The sequence below is a fragment of the Lissotriton vulgaris genome, chromosome 5 (genome assembly GCF_964263255.1).
Source record: "Lissotriton vulgaris chromosome 5, aLisVul1.2, whole genome shotgun sequence".
In the NCBI taxonomy this organism is placed as follows: domain Eukaryota; kingdom Metazoa; phylum Chordata; class Amphibia; order Caudata; family Salamandridae; genus Lissotriton; species Lissotriton vulgaris.
In genome coordinates this window covers 1,972,843,868-1,972,861,083 of record NC_141693.1, presented here as the reverse complement: position 1 = coordinate 1,972,861,083, position 17,216 = coordinate 1,972,843,868, and the positions used below count along the sequence as shown (strand labels likewise).

Below are 17,216 nucleotides of genomic sequence, written 5' to 3'. Positions count from 1 at the left end.
GGTATTATTGCTTGTGGAGTGTGGAGCAGACCTGTGTCTGCTGATGGTACTTCTGTAGAACACATATCCTGCTGTTGGCAACGCCTTAATTGGACACACACAATCACATGTTAACGCAGATTTATTGAGATTCTGTTTGTGTATCTCTCTAGTAAGGGACTCCATTGGCTACTTATTGAATGGACGTCCAAGGGTCCGGTGGCAACAGCTTGAATTAAAAAAGCTTTTTGGCTCCACTTTAGGACTATGTTTACAAGCAGAAATACACTTCTCCGTGAAAAAGAGACCGAAGCCCCCCCTCCACCCCCCCATAAAGATATCCACTCTCTGGCCTGTGTCCAACATCAAAGGATGAACCTGCCCCTTCCAGCCATTACCCTGCCTGTACCCGTGACAGACTTGGCCCTGGACTAGAATTCCATTTGCAGTATGAAAATATTGTGCTGGAAAAGATAAAGGCATTTCCAAACGGATATTTAAACCAGTACAGGGAATCCCACACACAGCTCTGTTGTCAGGGAATGTTCTTTAATTGGGCGCCCTAACATTTGGCCATGTGATGAGTGATTCACTGGCAAAGTGTCAGTCATCCATATGTAGCATTAGAAGTAGCAACTACCTGTAATGTGATTGTTTTTATTTGATATTGGGTATCTGTGAAGCTAGGACCTAGTCTTCAAGAGACCAAGGAGCACTGTTGGGGAGGCAGAATATAGGGGCACTGTTAGGGATGATACCAGTAGGAGGGTTCCATTGGTGAGAAAGGGCAAAGCGACAGTTACGCATACACAGTGAGTGGCACTGAAGCAGACGCGAGTTGACTTTCACCAGTGTGTTCATTGCTGCCTTCATGCTGCTGTGCACGACCTGTTTATTTTCAAACATCTGGAAACATCTGCACAAAAATCCGGCAAAACCTGTCACTTGCTGATGAGGTTCAAAGCAGGTCCATCAACAACCTTTAGGCTGTACTTGCATTCCCTGTGCCCAGAGGGCATCATCTGCAACATTAAGGAAAAGGGCACCTGCCAATGTGGGCTTTCCTTATATTGAATAGGAGGCATGTAGTTCTGCTGCACATAATGCCTCTTTCTCCTTGAGGCACACTCACACACCCGGAAGTGCTTCTACCAGCACCAGCATTAAAGGATGCCTTCCTGATTTGTTTTCGTTTCCCCCAGTTTTATGGGTAAAAGAGCATGGGTACATTTAAAACACTAATAAGTGCAGATCTGACACGTTGAAAAAATGAATGTTAGCTGAGAAATGAACAACAGGGGGTCGGCCAAGGGGTAGGCGCCAGCTCTGAAAACGAGGTCACCTGGTGGGGTGGGTTCACTACCTGTCACTCTATTCTTTTGAGCTGGTAATGCCTGCTCTCTGCTTGTTGGGCGTGCCTGTGCTTCCGTTAACTTCACCACTAACCAGTGCTTTATTATTCTGCTGGGCACCCTGTGAATGGGTGCTGTAGCTCCCGGGGGTCAGGGACCGCGGATTAAGAACTGCTCAACTAACCCATTGATCACTGGATCCATTGCTACATAACGAGGACAGAGTAGACTTTGATCCTGCATTTTATATAAGGAAGGCTAATGCCCAACAGACTAGCCTGGTCCACGGTGAATACGCCCTTATTGGCAAAATCAGAAGAGGAGAATGGTTTTAATGAACTTTTGCAGGTGGTGCACACTGACAAAATAGATCAGTACAGTACAAAGTATATAAACCTCAAATTGTGATCCACATATTAACTTTATTTGCTGTTTTGATGGTCAACCTCCACATTATATAATGATATGTTAATGAATGCATTAATTTCTGATATAGCAGTATAGACTAAACAGCCCCAAATAAAAATTTATTTTAATAAGTTGCACTACCTTAAGCATTTGTTTTACGTATGCGAATAAGTACAACGACTATGCTTCATATTTTTTGTTTGAAAAAAGGGACTGACACTTTTAGTTTTCAAGTCTCATGGTGTGCTGGTTAGTGAGAAGAGGTGGCTTATTATTCACACGTGTGGTGTTACAAAGGCACATAAGATTGATTCTATAGGAAGGGCAGAACTGATGAACTTTGCTTACAAAATAAAATGGCGTTGATATCGTAAAAACACATACAATAAAAGCTGGGGATTAAAAAGTCAAGCTTGGGCCTGACTTCCCTGTCCATGTATGTGCCTCGTGCGTCCACCTGTCCCTGGTCCTTCCAGCACAAACGCCACAGTATCAGGAGCAGGATTCACAAATACAGCCACCTTATGTCTTGGCACGCAGAGGCTACTGCTGAACTCGACGTCTGATCCCATTTCTGCTGTGCAGACAGCTTGTCGCTACATATTTTAATGTCACTCGGGCGGAGAGAGGTGCAGGCCTCGTGAGCCGGGGAGGACTGAGTGAAAGTGACGGCCGCTCCGGCTGGCGCAGTGCAGTCTGCCAGGCTGCCCGGGACTGCCCGCGGCAGGGACTAGCCTTTCCAGCATCTCTTCCCCAAAGAAGGGACCGTCAACAAATGAAAGGTTAGCATATGCTAAAAGGGCCACACGGAAAATGGCCACACGGACCTCCCAAGAAACGTAATCTGCCTCCATGTTTGTTATCTGTGAGCTGCAACACCCGCCCGCAGCCCGGAGACAAGTCACACCATAGCTGGTGACAGCGTGTGCGCTGGCCCTGCACTGAGCATGGCACCCTTCTACACGAGAGGTAACAAGTGCTTCTCCCTGGGGCCCTGCACTGAGCATGGCACCCTTCTACACGAGAGGTAACAAGTGCTTCTCCCTGGGGCCCTGCACTGAGCATGGCACCCTTCTACACGAGCAGTAACAAGTGCTTCTCCCCGGGGGCCCTGCACTGAGCCTGGCACCCTTCTACACAAGAGGTAACAAGTGCTTCCCCCCGGGGACCCTGCACTGAGCATGCCACCCTTCTACACGAGAGGTAACAAGTGCTTCTCCCTGGGGGCCCTGCACTGAGCATGGCACCCTTCTACACGAGAGGTAACAAGTGCTTCTCCCCCGGGGGCCCTGCACTAAGCATGGCACCCTTCTAAACCAGCAGTAACAAGTGCTTCTCCCCGGGGGCCCTGCACTGAGCATGGCACCCTTCTACACGAGCAGGTACAAGTGGTTCTCCCCCGGGGGCCCTGCACTGAGCAAGGCACCCTTCTACACGAGCAGTAACAAGTGCTTCTCCCCCGGGGCCCTGCACTGAGCATGGCACCCTTCTACACGAGCAGTAACAAGTGCTTCTCCCCCGGGGCCCTTCACTGAGCATGGCACCCTTCTACACGAGCAGTAACAAGTGCTTCTCCCTGGGGCCCTGCACTGAGCATGGCACCCTTCTACACGAGAGGTAACAAGTGCTTCTCCCTGGGGCCCTGCACTGAGCATGGCACCCTTCTACACGAGCAGTAACAAGTGCTTCTCCCCGGGGGCCCTGCACTGAGCCTGGCACCCTTCTACACAAGAGGTAACAAGTGCTTCCCCCCGGGGACCCTGCACTGAGCATGCCACCCTTCTACACGAGAGGTAACAAGTGCTTCTCCCTGGGGGCCCTGCACTGAGCATGGCACCCTTCTACACGAGAGGTAACAAGTGCTTCTCCCTGGGGGCCCTGCACTGAGCATGGCACCCTTCTACACGAGCAGTAACAAGTGCTTCTCCCTGGGGCCCTGCACTGAGCATGGCACCCTTCTACACGTGCAGTAACACGTGCTTCTCCCCCGGGGCCCTGCACTGAGCATGGCACCCTTCTACACGAGCAGTAACAAGTGCTTCTCCCCCGGGGCCCTTCACTGAGCATGGCACCCTTCTACACGAGCGGTAACAAGTGCTTCTCCCGGGGGCCCTGCACTGAGCCTGGCACCCTTCTACACGAGCAGTAACAAGTGCTTCTCCCCCGGGGCCCTTCACTGAGCATGGCACCCTTCTACACGAGCGGTAACAAGTGCTTCTCCCCCGGGGCCCTGCACTGAGCATGGCACCCTTCTACACGAGCAGAAACAAGTGCTTCTCCCCCGGGGCCCTGCACTGAGCATGGCACCCTTCTACAGAAGCAGTAACAAGTGCTTCTCCCCCGGGGCCCTGCACTGAGCATGGCACCCTTCTACACGAGCGGTAACAAGTGCTTCTCCCGGGGGCCCTGCACTGAGCATGGCACCCTTCTACACGAGCAGTAACAAGTGCTTCTCCCCCGGGGCCCTTCACTGAGCATGGCACCCTTCTACACGAGCGGTAACAAGTGCTTCTCCCGGGGGCCCTGCACTGAGCCTGGCACCCTTCTACACGAGCAGTAACAAGTGCTTCTCCCGGGAGCCCTGCACTGAGCCTGGCACCCTTCTACACGAGCAGTAACAAGTGCTTCTCCCCCGGGGCCCTGCACTGAGCATGCCACCCTTCTACACGAGCAGTAACAAGGGCTTCTCCCCCGGGGCCCTGCACTGAGCATGACATCCTTCTACACGAGCAGTAACAAGTGCTTCTCCCATGGGGCCCTGCACTGAGCATGAGACCCTTCTACACGAGCAGTAACAAGTGCTTCTCCCCCGGGACCCTGCACTGAGCATGGCACCCTTCTACACGTACAGTAACAAGTGCTTCTCCCATGGGGCCCTGCACTGAGCACGCCACCCTTCTACACGAGCAGTAACAAGTGCTTCTCCCCCGGGGCCCTGCACTGAGCATGGCACCCTTCTACATGAGCAGTAACAAGGGCTTCTCCCTGGGGCCCTGAACTGAGCATGGCACCCTTCTACAGAAGCAGTAACAAGTGCTTCTCCCCAAGGGGCCCTGCACTGAGCATGGCACCCTTCTACACGAGCGGTAACAAGTGCTTCTCCCCCGGGGCCCTGCACTGAGCATGGCACCCTTCTACACGAGCAGAAACAAGTGCTTCTCCCCCGGGGCCCTGCACTGAGCATGGCACCCTTCTACAGAAGCAGTAACAAGTGCTTCTCCCCCGGGGCCCTGCACTGAGCATGGCACCCTTCTACAAGAGCAGTAACAAGTGCTTCTCCCCAAGGGGCTCTGCACTGAGCATGGCACCCTTCTACACGAGCAGTAACAAGTGCTTCTCCCCCGGGGCCCTGCACTGAGCATGACATCCTTCTACACGAGCAGTAACAAGTGCTTCTCCCATGGGGCCCTGCACTGAGCATGAGACCCTTCTACATGAGCAGTAACAAGGGCTTCTCCCTGGGGCCCTGAACTGAGCATGGCACCCTTCTACAGAAGCAGTAACAAGTGCTTCTCCCCAAGGGGCCCTGCACTGAGCATGGCACCCTTCTACACGAGCGGTAACAAGTGCTTCTCCCCGGGGCCCTGCACTGAGTCTGGCACCCTTCTACACGAGCAGAAACAAGTGCTTCTCCCCCGGGGCCCTGCACTGAGCATGGCACCCTTCTACAAGAGCAGTAACAAGTGCTTCTCCCCAAGGGGCTCTGCACTGAGCATGGCACCCTTCTACATGAGCAGTAACAAGTGCTTCTCCCCCGGGGCCCTGCACTGAGCATGGCACCCTTCTACACGAGCAGTAACAAGTGCTTCTCCCCCGGGGCCCTGCACTGAGCCTGGCACCCTTCTACAGGAGCAGTAACAAGCGCTTCTCCCCGGGGGCCCTTCACTGAGCATGGCACCCTTCTACACGAGCGGTAACAAGTGCTTCTCCCGGGGGCCCTGCACTGAGCCTGGCACCCTTCTACACGAGCAGTAACAAGCGCTTCTCCCTGGGGCCCTGCACTGAGCATGGCACCCTTCTACACGAGCGGTAACAAGTGCTTCTCCCCCGGGGCCCTGCACTGAGCATGGCACCATTCTATACGAGCAGAAACAAGTGCTTCTCCCCTGGGGCCCTGCACTGAGCACGGCACCCTTCTACAAGAGCAGTAACAAGTGCTTTTCTCCCGGGCCCTGCACTGAGCATGGCACCCTTCTACACGAGCAGTAACAAGTGCTTCTCCCCCGGGGCCCTGCACTGAGCACGGCACCCTCCTACACGAGCAGTAACAAGTGCTTATCTCCAGGGCCCTGCACTGAGCCTGGCACCCTTCTACACGAGCAGAAACAAGTGCTTCTCCCCCGGGGCCCGGCACTGAGCATGGCACCCTTCTACACGAGCAGAAACAAGTGCTTCTCCCTGGGGCCCTGCACTGAGCATGGCACCCTTCTACACGTGCAGTAACACGTGCTTCTCCCCCGGGGCCCTGCACTGAGCATGGCACCCTTCTACACGTGCAGTAACACGTGCTTCTCCCCCGGGGCCCTGCACTGAGCATGGCACCCTTCTACACGAGCAGTAACAAGTGCTTCTCCCCGTGGGCCCTGCACTGAGCATGGCACCCTTCTACACGAGCAGTAACAAGTGCTTCTCCCCCGGGGCCCTGCACTGAGCATGCCACCCTTCTACACGAGCAGTAACAAGTGCTTCTCCCCCGGGGCCCTGCACTGAGCATGGCACCCTTCTACACGAGCAGAAACAAGTGCTTCTCCCCCGGGGCCCTGCACTGAGCATGGCACCCTTCTACAGAAGCAGTAACAAGTGCTTCTCCCTGGGGCCCTGCACTGAGCATGGCACCCTTCTACATGAGCGGTAACAAGTGCTTCTCCCTGGGGCCCTGCACTGAGCATGGCACCCTTCTACATGAGCGGTAACAAGCGCTTCTCCCTGGGGCCCTGCACTGAGCATGGCACCCTTCTACAGAAGCAGTAACAAGTGCTTCTCCCTGGGGCCCTGCACTGAGCATGGCACCCTTCTACACGAGCAGAAACAAGTGCTTCTCCCCCGGGGCCCGGCACTGAGCATGGCACCCTTCTACATGAGCGGTAACAAGCGCTTCTCCCTGGGGCCCTGCACTGAGCATGGCACAATTCTACATGAGCAGTAACAAGCGCTTCTCCCTGGGGCCCTGCACTGAGCATGGCACCCTTCTACAGAAGCAGTAACAAGTGCTTTTCCCTGGGGCCCTCACTGAGCATGGCACCCTTCTACACGAGCAGAAACAAGTGCTTCTCCCCCGGGGCCCGGCACTGAGCATGGCACCCTTCTACATGAGCGGTAACAAGTGCTTCCCCCCGGGGGCCCTGCACTGAGCATGCCACCCTTCTACAAGAGCAGTAGCGAGTGCTTCTCCCCCGGGGCCCTGCACTGAGCATGGCATCCTTCTAGACAAGCAGTAATGAGTGCTTCTCCCTGGGGCCCTGCATTGAGCATGGCACCCTTCTACACGAGCAGTAACAAGTGCTTCTCCCCCGGGGCCCTGCACTGAGCATGGCACCCTTCTACACGAGCAGTAACAAGTGCTTCTCCCTGGGGCCCTGCACTGAGCATGGCACCCTTCTACACGAGCAGTAACAAGTGCTTCTCCCCTGGGCCCTGCACTGAGCATGCCACCCTTCTACACGAGCAGTAACAAGTGCTTCTCCCCCGGGCCCTGCACTGAGCATGGCACCCTTCTACACGAGCAGTAACAAGTGCTTCTCCCCCGGGGCCCTGCACTGAGCACGGCACCCTTCTACACGAGCAGTAACAAGTGCTTCTCCCGGGGGCCCTGCACTGAGCATGGCACCCTTCTACACGAGCAGTAACAAGTGCTTCTCCCCAAGGGGCTCTGCACTGAGCATGGCACCCTTCTACATGAGCAGTAACAAGTGCTTCTCCCCGGGGGCCCTGCACTGAGCATGGCACCTTTCTACACGAGCAGTAACAAGTGCTTCTCCCCGGGGGCCCTGCACTGAGCATGGCACCCTTCTACATGAGCAGTAACAAGTGCTTCTCCCCCGGGCCCTGCACTGAGCATGCCACCCTTCTACACGAGCAGTAACAAGTGCTTCTCCCCCGGGCCCTGCACTGAGCATGGCACCCTTCTACACGAGCAGTAACAAGTGCTTCTCCCCCGGGGCCTTGCACTGAGTATGGCATCCTTCTACACGAGCAGTAACAATTGCTTTTCCCCAGGGACCCTGCACTGAGCATGGCACCCTTCTACATGAGCAGTAACAAGTGCTTCTCCCTGGGGCCCTGCACTGAGCATGGCACCCTTCGACACGAGCAGTAACAAGTGCTTCTCCCTGGGGCCCTGCACTGAGCACGCCACCCTTCTACATGAGCAGTAACAAGTGCTTCTCCCCCGGGGCCCTGCACTGAGCATGGCACCCTTCGACACGAGCAGTAACAAGTGCTTCTCCCTGGGGCCCTGCACTGAGCACGCCACTCTTCTACAGGAGCAGTAACAAGCGCTTCTCCCTGGGGCCATGCACTGAGCATGCCACCCTTCTACACGTGCAGTAACAAGTGGTTCTCCCATGGAGCCCTGCACTGAGCATGCCACCCTTCTACACGTGCAGTAACACGTGCTTCTCCCCCGGGGCCCTGCACTGAGCATGCCACCCTTCTACACGAGCGGTAACAAGTGCTTCTCCCTGGGGCCCTGCATTGAGCATGGCATCCTTCTACACAAGCAGTAACAAGTGCTTCTCCCATGGGGCCCTGCACTGAGCATGGCACCCTTCTACATGGGCAGTAACAAGTGCTTCTCCCATGTGGGCCTGCACTGAGCATTCCACCCTTGTACACGTGCAGTAACAAGTGCTTCTCCCATGTGGCCCTGCACTGAGCATGGCACCCTTCTACACGAGCAGTAACAAGTAATTCTCCCCTGGGGCCCTGCCCTGAGCATGACACCCTTCTACACGAGCAGAAAAAAGGGCTTCTCCCCGGGGGCCCTTCACTGAGCATGGCACCCTTCTACACGAGCAGTAACAAGTACTTCTCCCCGGGGGCCCTTCACTGAGCATGGCACCCTTCTACACGAACAGTAACAAGTGCTTCTCCCTGGGGCCCTGCACTGAGCATGGCACCCTTCTACACGAGCAGTAACAAGTGCTTTTCTCTTGGGCCCTGCACTGAGCCTGGCACCCTTCTACACAAGCAGTAACAAGGGCTTCTCCCTGGGGCCCTGAACTGAGCATGGCACCCTTCTACAGAAGCAGTAACAAGTGCTTCTCCCCAAGGGGCCCTGCACTGAGCATGGCACCCTTCTACAAGATCAGTAACAAGTGCTTCTCCCCTGGGGCCCTCCACTGAGCATGGCACCCTTCTACACGTGCAGTGACAAGTGCTTCTCCCCTGGGGCCCTGCACTGAGCATGGCACCCTTCTACACGAGCAGTAACAAGTGCTTTTCTCCCGGGCCCTGCACTGAGCATGGCACCCTTCTACACGAGCAGTAACAAGTGCTTCTCCCCTGGGGCCCTGCACTGAGCATGGCACCCTTCTACACGAGCAGTAACAAGTGCTTCTCCCCTGGGGCCCTGCACTGAGCATGGCACCCTTCTACACGAGCAGTAACAAGTGCTTTTCTCCCGGGCCCTGCACTGAGCATGGAACCCTTCTACACGAGCAGTAACAAGTGCTTCTCCCATGTGGCCCTGCACTGAGCATGGCACCCTTCTACTCGAGAGGTAACAAGTGCTTCTCCCCGGGGGCCCTGCACTGAGCATGGCACCCTTCGTCACGAGCAGTAACAAGTGCTTCTCTCCAGGGCCCGGCACTGAGCACGGCACCCTTCTACACGAGCAGTAACAAGTGCTTCTCCCGGGGGCCCTGCACTGAGCACGGCACCCTTCTACACGAGCAGTAACAAGTGCTTCTCCCGGGGGCCCTGCACTGAGCATGGCACCCTTCTACACGAGCAGTAACAAGTGCTTCTCCCCAAGGGGCTCTGCACTGAGCATGGCACCCTTCTACATGAGCAGTAACAAGTGCTTCTCCCCGGGGGCCCTGCACTGAGCATGGCACCTTTCTACACGTGCAGTAACAAGTGCTTCTCCCCGGGGGCCCTGCACTGAGCCTGGCACCCTTCTACACGAGCAGTAACAAGTGCTTCTCCCCAAGGGGCTCTGCACTGATCATGGCACCCTTCTACATGAGCAGTAACAAGTGCTTCTCCCCCGGGGCCCTGCACTGAGTCTGGCACCCTTCTACATGAGCAGTAACAAGTGCTTCTCCCTGGGGCCCTGCACTGAGCATGGCACCCTTCTACATGAGCAGTAACAAGTGCTTCTCCCCCGGGGCCCTGCACTGAGCATGGCACCCTTCTACATGAGCAGTAACAAGTGCTTCTCCCTGGGGCCCTGCACTGAGCATGGCACCCTTCTACAGAAGCAGTAACAAGTGCTTCTCCCCAGGGGCCCTGCACTGAGCATGGCACCCTTCGACACGAGCAGTAACAAGTGCTTCTCCCCGGGGGCCCTGCACTGAGCATGGCACCCTTCGACACGAGCAGTAACAAGTGCTTCTCCCCCGGGGCCCTGCACTGAGCATGGCACCCTCCTACACGAGCAGTAAAAAGTGCTTCTCCCCGGGGGCCCTTCACTGAGCATGGCACCCTTCTACACGAGCAGTAAAAAGTGCTTCTCCCTGGGGCCATGCACTGAGCATAGCACCCTTCTACAGGAGCAGTAACAAGTGCTTCTCCCCGGGGGCCCTGCACTGAGCATGGCACCCTTCGACACGAGCAGTAACAAGTGCTTCTCCCCCGGGGCCCTGCACTGAGCATGGCACCCTCCTACACAAGCAGTAAAAAGTGCTTCTCCCTGGGGCCATGCACTGAGCATAGCACCCTTCGACACGAGCAGTAACAAGTGCTTCTCCCCGGGGGCCCTGCACTGAGCATGGCACCCTTCGACACGAGCAGTAACAAGTGCTTCTCCCCCGGGGCCCTGCACTGAGCATGGCACCCTCCTACACGAGCAGTAAAAAGTGCTTCTCCCTGGGGCCATGCACTGAGCATAGCACCCTTCTACAGGAGCAGTAACAAGTGCTTCTCCCCGGGGGCCCTGCACTGAGCATGGCACCCTTCGACACGAGCAGTAACAAGTGCTTCTCCCCGGGGGCCCTGCACTGAGCATGGCACCCTTCGACACGAGCAGTAACAAGTGCTTCTCCCCCGGGGCCCTGCACTGAGCATGCCACCCTTCTATACGAGCGGTAACAAGTGCTTCTCCCTGGGGCCTTGCACTGAGCATGGCACCCTTCTACACGAGCGGTAACAAGCGCTTCTCCCTGGGGCCCTGCACTGAGCACGGCACCCTTCTACATGAGCGGTAACAAGTGCTTCTCCATGGGGCCCTGCACTGAGCATGGCACCCTTCTACATGAGCGGTAACAAGTGCTTCTCCCTGGGGCCCTGCACTGAGCATGGCACCCTTCTACACGAGCAGTAACAAGTGCTTCTCCCCGGGGGCCCTGCACTGAGCATGGCACCCTTCTACGCGAGCTGTAACAAGGGCTTCTCCCTGGGGCCCTGCACTGAGCATGCCACCCTTCTACACGAGCAGTAACAAGTGCTTCTCCCTGGGGCCTTGCACTGAGCATGGCACCCTTCTACACGAGTGGTAACAAGCGCTTCTCCCTGGGGCCCTGCACTGAGCATGGCACCCTTCTACATGAGCGGTAACAAGTGCTTCTCCCTGGGGCCTTGCACTGAGCATGGCACCCTTCTACACGAGCGGTAACAAGCGCTTCTCCCTGGGGCCCTGCACTGAGCATGGCACCCTTCTACATGAGCGGTAACAAGTGCTTCTCCATGGGGCCCTGCACTGAGCATGGCACCCTTCTACATGAGCGGTAACAAGTGCTTCTCCCTGGGGCCCTGCACTGAGCATGGCATCCTTCTACATGAGCAGTAACAAGTGCTTCTCCCATGGGGCCCTGCATGTTTTGCGGACACCAGTCTATGGTTTTTTATTTGGCCCCGGGGATAGGAGCAGAGCCAGGCTGCAGTGGGAAGAGTTGGAGAAGGGTGAGGAAGGTAAGAGGAGCAGCTGAAACACCAGCCAGAAGTGGCTCCTCTTACTCATTCATACTTCTCTGCCAGACATACAATGACAATGCTGAGCATGCACCTAAAGGAAAAAGGCTACCTGTAACCGAAGCCTCCAGCGCTGGCCCCTTTCATAGATCCTCATGCTTGCATCATCCCTCATTATCAAGGTGGGACTCCCACAGAACCTTTGAGGCAGCACTATGCACCTTCAACCAGTGTCACTTTAATGGTACACTCACAGCATTGAAAAAGAGACGAACTCCAGCCTGATGTCCTCTCGACTAAGAGGTCACTTCACCTCGGATTTCCACCACAAATGTGAAAAGAAGACATAACTGGGGGTAGGGCAGATGTAAATCTATGAAAGATACCGACACTGGAGAACCGGACTGGGAAGGATCTAAGCTACCTACACAAGAGTACCTTGTTTTTCTTCTGCAGCATTGGATCTTTAATAGATTCACACACTGGCATGACATAGAGTCAGATTAATAAGCAGTTCCATTCATAAATAGCATCAAAACTGTGGCTGGTGGATAACAATAGAAAACAGTTCAGCTTATTGAAAAAGAGAACAAAGACCTGCTTGGCCCACTGTGTCTCCATCCACTAACGCCTCTAAGCAGTAGTGCTGAGTAAATATGGGACAGTTGTTCCATGTACCCGCACAGCAAATGTCCAGAAAAAATATTTCCTGCATAGAGGGCTGCTAACCCTATCATGCTACACAAAGAGGGTTGCTGAAGTGGCCATGTTCCTTGTAGAATACGCTGCAGCTGTTCTCCTAAGCGGTTACACAGTATTTGTAGGGGAAAAGGCACCGGCTGCTGCAACTCATCTGCAGATTCCTTGTTTGGGTAAAGGGCGATCCTTACAAGGGTTTGAAAAGGCACTAAAAGGAGACAGGGGTGACCGGCATGGTTCGTGGGTGGCAGGGCAGGTGCGGGGTGGTTGTCGGAGGATCGCGCATGAGGGGTCACGCATGGATAAATTATTATTTTTTTTAAATAAAAAATAAACTTACCCTGTCACCGGCCAGGTCCAGCGTCTCTGCTCCTACTTTCCTAGAGCACATCAAGGAACAGGAAGCACTATCCAATCACAATGCTGCAATGCAGCGTTGTGCTTATTGAGCACCCAGGCTCCCCTGACCAATCACCACGCAGTGTTGTGATTGGTTTTGAGTGTCCTGGTTTGACGCTCAACCAGAGAATGGGGGCCTGGGCTTGTTCTCCATGCAGGCGGAGACCAGAAAAAGTGCGCATGACTTGTTTGGCCAGCCCGAGATGGCAGACCAAACAGTCACAGCACACTTAGGAGTGGGCAAACCACTCCTCCTCCTGCTCCAAGAGCAGAGCAGCCCACACACACGCAAAGCAGCTGAAAGCAGCCTAAAATGATAATAACGCAAAGTTATTATCATTTTATGTTTCTGCTTCCCACTACTTAAAAGCAGTGAGGCGAAGCTCCTCCCCCATAGCAGAAGAGCCGTCCCTGAAAGCAGATCCTATTTCCTTATGTCCTTTGTTCTGTCTAAATTAAATTTCAAATATATTCACACATTAAGAAAATGGAGGGCTCTCTCTAAAATATCTAAATTGTTTTAAGAAAATATTTTAGCACAACTGGTTCCTCTGTTGTGAAAGTCAGACAGCACCTTTGTCATAAATTGTGGATTTGTGGGCAATGTGACTGTAACCTTGGTAAACTAAAGAATCTGCCTCTTCGCTGTGAATCCCTGGATTTCACTCACCACATGGTTGATGACAAGGCAAGAAGCAATGCTGTCTTCCATGAGAGGTGCTTGCTCTGTAGATTGGCATGAATGGGCATTTCATTAAATGCAACAAGACTGAGTTAAGCTCCCAACTGATAGTGTGCACTAAATTAGTGGAAAAGCTTTGAAGACCTCAGGTTCTTAGGTACATCTCGGCCCTGACACCTGGAGAGAAGATCCGTTTGTGGTCCCGGAAGAATGAGCAATGGCCTTCAAGAGGCATCTTCAAATCAATATTGACTTGGCTATGCTGGAGTAAACAGAATGGTCTGGCATAGTTCGTGTTTCAGCTCTGCAATGACCTTCGGGGTGGAAAAGTGTACACATGTATCCCTGACTATGGGACTGAAAAAGCATCTGGCCATTATGGGGACTAATAACATCATAGTGTCTGACTTACAATGTGAAAATCTGGCGCGCTTTTTTATCAACAAAGTTCAAGGGATTTATAATACATTCAACTCTGGAGGCCCGTCTATGACTTATAGATCTGTTACAGATCCTCCAGATCTCCCTTACTCCCTCGTAACTTTCCCACACATCTCTCAGACAGATATGGAACTCCTAACTTTAAGAATCAAATCGGGGTCCCCGGAAGATCCTGTCAAACCAGAGATGTTTAGATTGTGTCAGAACTCCATCATGACGGAAGGGCGGGAACTGATTAACAAATCTCTGCAGTCAGCCACGATCCCGAAATCGTGGAAGCACGCCAAGGTGATCCCCTTGTTAAAAAAAACCACCCTGGACTCTTCCAAGCCAGAAAGCTTCCGGCCTATCTCCTTGCTTCCGTACTTGGCCAAAGTTACGGAGGCTCATGTAAATTCCATCTTGACGGGTTTCTTGGAGACTAACGGGATCTTGGAGGAGTCTCAGAATGGATTCCGTGCTAAACATAGCACAGAGTCGGCTTTACTAGCCGTTATGGAACATCTAAGGGTGGCACAGGAAATGGGCAGCACCTCAGCTGTGGTGCTGCTGGATTTGAGCGCGGCGTTTGACACCGTTTCCCATGGGATCCTGCTTAGGAGACTGTGGGAGATAGGTGTCAGAGATGAAGCTCTGGACTGGTTCGTGTCATTTCTATCTGACCGTTCCTTCCAGGTTCACGCTCCCCCATACTCATCCAGCAGTTATCCATTAGGCTGCGGTGTCCCACAGGGCTCTGCCCTCAGCCCCACGCTGTTTAATGTGTATGTCCGCCCCTTGGCCATAATGGCCAGGGAACGTAACATCAAATTAACATCCTATGCGGATGATACGCAACTGATTTTTACCTTTTCCAATAACACCGTGGGAGATCAAGCCAAATTCCAAGAGGACATTCTGGCCATTTCCAGCTGGCTAACAGAGAACTGCCTTCAGCTAAATTCATCTAAGACTGAAGTCCTCCTTATTGGCACTGATACTCAAAAGTGGGATGAGCGGTGGTGGCCCCCTACACTGGGCCCCCCTCCCATGCCCAAGAGGGAAGTTAAAAATCTGGGCGTGATTCTAGATGACGCACTCACCCTGGATTCCCACGCAAAAAGAGTCGCTGGTACTTGTTATGGTCGCCTGCGCTCTCTGAAACCTATCCTTGGCTTCTTTGAACCTTCCATCCGTCAGACAATTGTCCAAGCTATGGTCTTATCCCATCTAGACTATTGTAATGTTCTTATGCTTGGGTCCAATCTGACAGTCGTTAATAGACTACAAAGAGCCCAGAACGCTGCAGCCCGTACTTTGTTCGGTCTGCCGAAACGCTGCCACACTTCTCAGGTCTTACGTAGACTCCATTGGCTGCCCGTTAAACAGCGCATTCAATTTAAAGCCTTATGTGTTATTCACAGAATGTTGCATTGTTTAGGTCCCCAAATCTTGCAAGGAATTTGCTCCTTTTATGTCCCGCCACGTGCCCTCCGCTCTGCAGATCTCTCCCTTGCCTGTACCATCAAGATTCGGAAGTGCAGAGCTGGAGGCCGATCTTTTAAGTTCCTGGCTCCAAAACTCTGGAACTCTATCCCTCTGGATGTGCGCTCCATCACTAATCACCTTCATTTTCGAAAACATGCTAAAACTTGGCTGTTTTCTTCTATCTAAGGCTCCTTTTGAGCAGGTATCCCTCTGGGTGTTATGTAATTGGGCTTGTCTGCAAGCGCTGGGACGCCTCGTTGCTGGGGTAGCCATGCGCTATATAAGCGTTTTATAACATAACATAACATAACATTATCCTGTCCGGTGATGCTTGCATGTATAAAACCGGGACCTTTAGTTTGCTTGTGCCGCATACAGGTCTACCTTCGTCTCCCATAGGTGTCAAACACGTTCAGCAGTGACTTGTTGTTAAGCTTCCTTTTGTGGCAGTACTGCATATTGTGACTAGGCAAGTCTATTTAATTGTTGACTGCTTATGTAAGATGTTCTGATCAGAGAGAGATGTGGTTGTGTACTACCAAGTGCCATAACCGCTGGGTTTTCTCCGGAAGTGGTTGAGACTTTATGTCTTTCAGCTTGGTTCATGTAGAACATGGTCATTCATCTAGATCAGCACGGTGAGGCAGAACAATCGCATCCTTTGTCTGACAGCCCTCAACTCCAGTACATTGACCTGTAAGGCTACCTCTTGCCTGGACCGCAATAATTTTGGAGCTGCTGGAGGTGCTCACACCATCATGGATGCATCTGTGATCTTTACAAAGCTCGCTTGCGGCTGTTGAACAAAAGGACTAATCCTGTGGTGTTCACAGACTTCCACTAGAGAAGTGCCCCGCTCATTTTAGGTGGGACTCAGACTTGATGACTGAGGGGTGTGAGGCTAGAAGTCATTTTTTCCAAATTCTTCTTGTATAGGTCATGTTCTGGGATGGCAGAAGACATTGGAATGAGAAGGCTACAAAAGTACATTATTCCCTTCAGGCTTTTCAGTAAGAGCTCAGTGAATGTTGTCTGTCTCTGAACTTAGGCTGCTAATATGGCGGACATGCTACCATCCCCCAAAGAAGGTATGCTTTCATACCCAAGGTATTCATGACTTCAACCAGGGATTGAAAGGTGCCTGGTGGTCTCAGTGTTGATTTTTCCTTGTTTAAAGTGAAACCTAGAATATTGAAAATTCGAAGGCACAGAGTAGTTGAGCTCTTTATGGTCCCGAGGGAACTGCCTTTGATTAGTCATGTGCTGTGGTACAGGAATATCTGATGGGCTAGCCTTTGTAGAAATACAGCCGTCAGTGTCATACACTTTGTGAAGATTCTCGAAGCGGAGCTGGGGCCATAGATAAGTACACAGAATTAGCAACAGTTAATGGCCACCTCAAAGCTCAAGAATTTGGGATGACATGGTTGAATGGGGATATGGACCTAGATGCCCTGGACAGCTAAAGATTTCAGGATCTACCCTTCCACAAGCAGCAAGTACGTCCTTCTGGTGCCTTAGGGTTTTCGTGGACTCCCTCTCATACACCTAGTTTGTGGTCTGACATACACCGCTTTTGGTGGCACTCTGTGTGGCTGCTGTTCTGATGGTAGAACAGTGACTGCAGTAGTTGATATGCTTGGTAGTGATAGGCCTGGTATCCTTCACAATAAAGCATCTGCCTTCTTCCCATACGTTTTGAGAGGCCTGTAAGCATA

The 17,216-nt window shown here is 53.2% G+C and overlaps 1 protein-coding gene across 6 annotated transcripts in view; it reads right to left on the bottom strand.

Annotated features, from left to right (window-relative positions):
• The window catches only part of PBX3 (PBX homeobox 3), a 339,539-nt gene that overhangs the window by 1,864 nt on the left and 320,459 nt on the right, over nt 1-17,216 (bottom strand). The gene's annotated exons all lie outside the window — the stretch shown is intronic.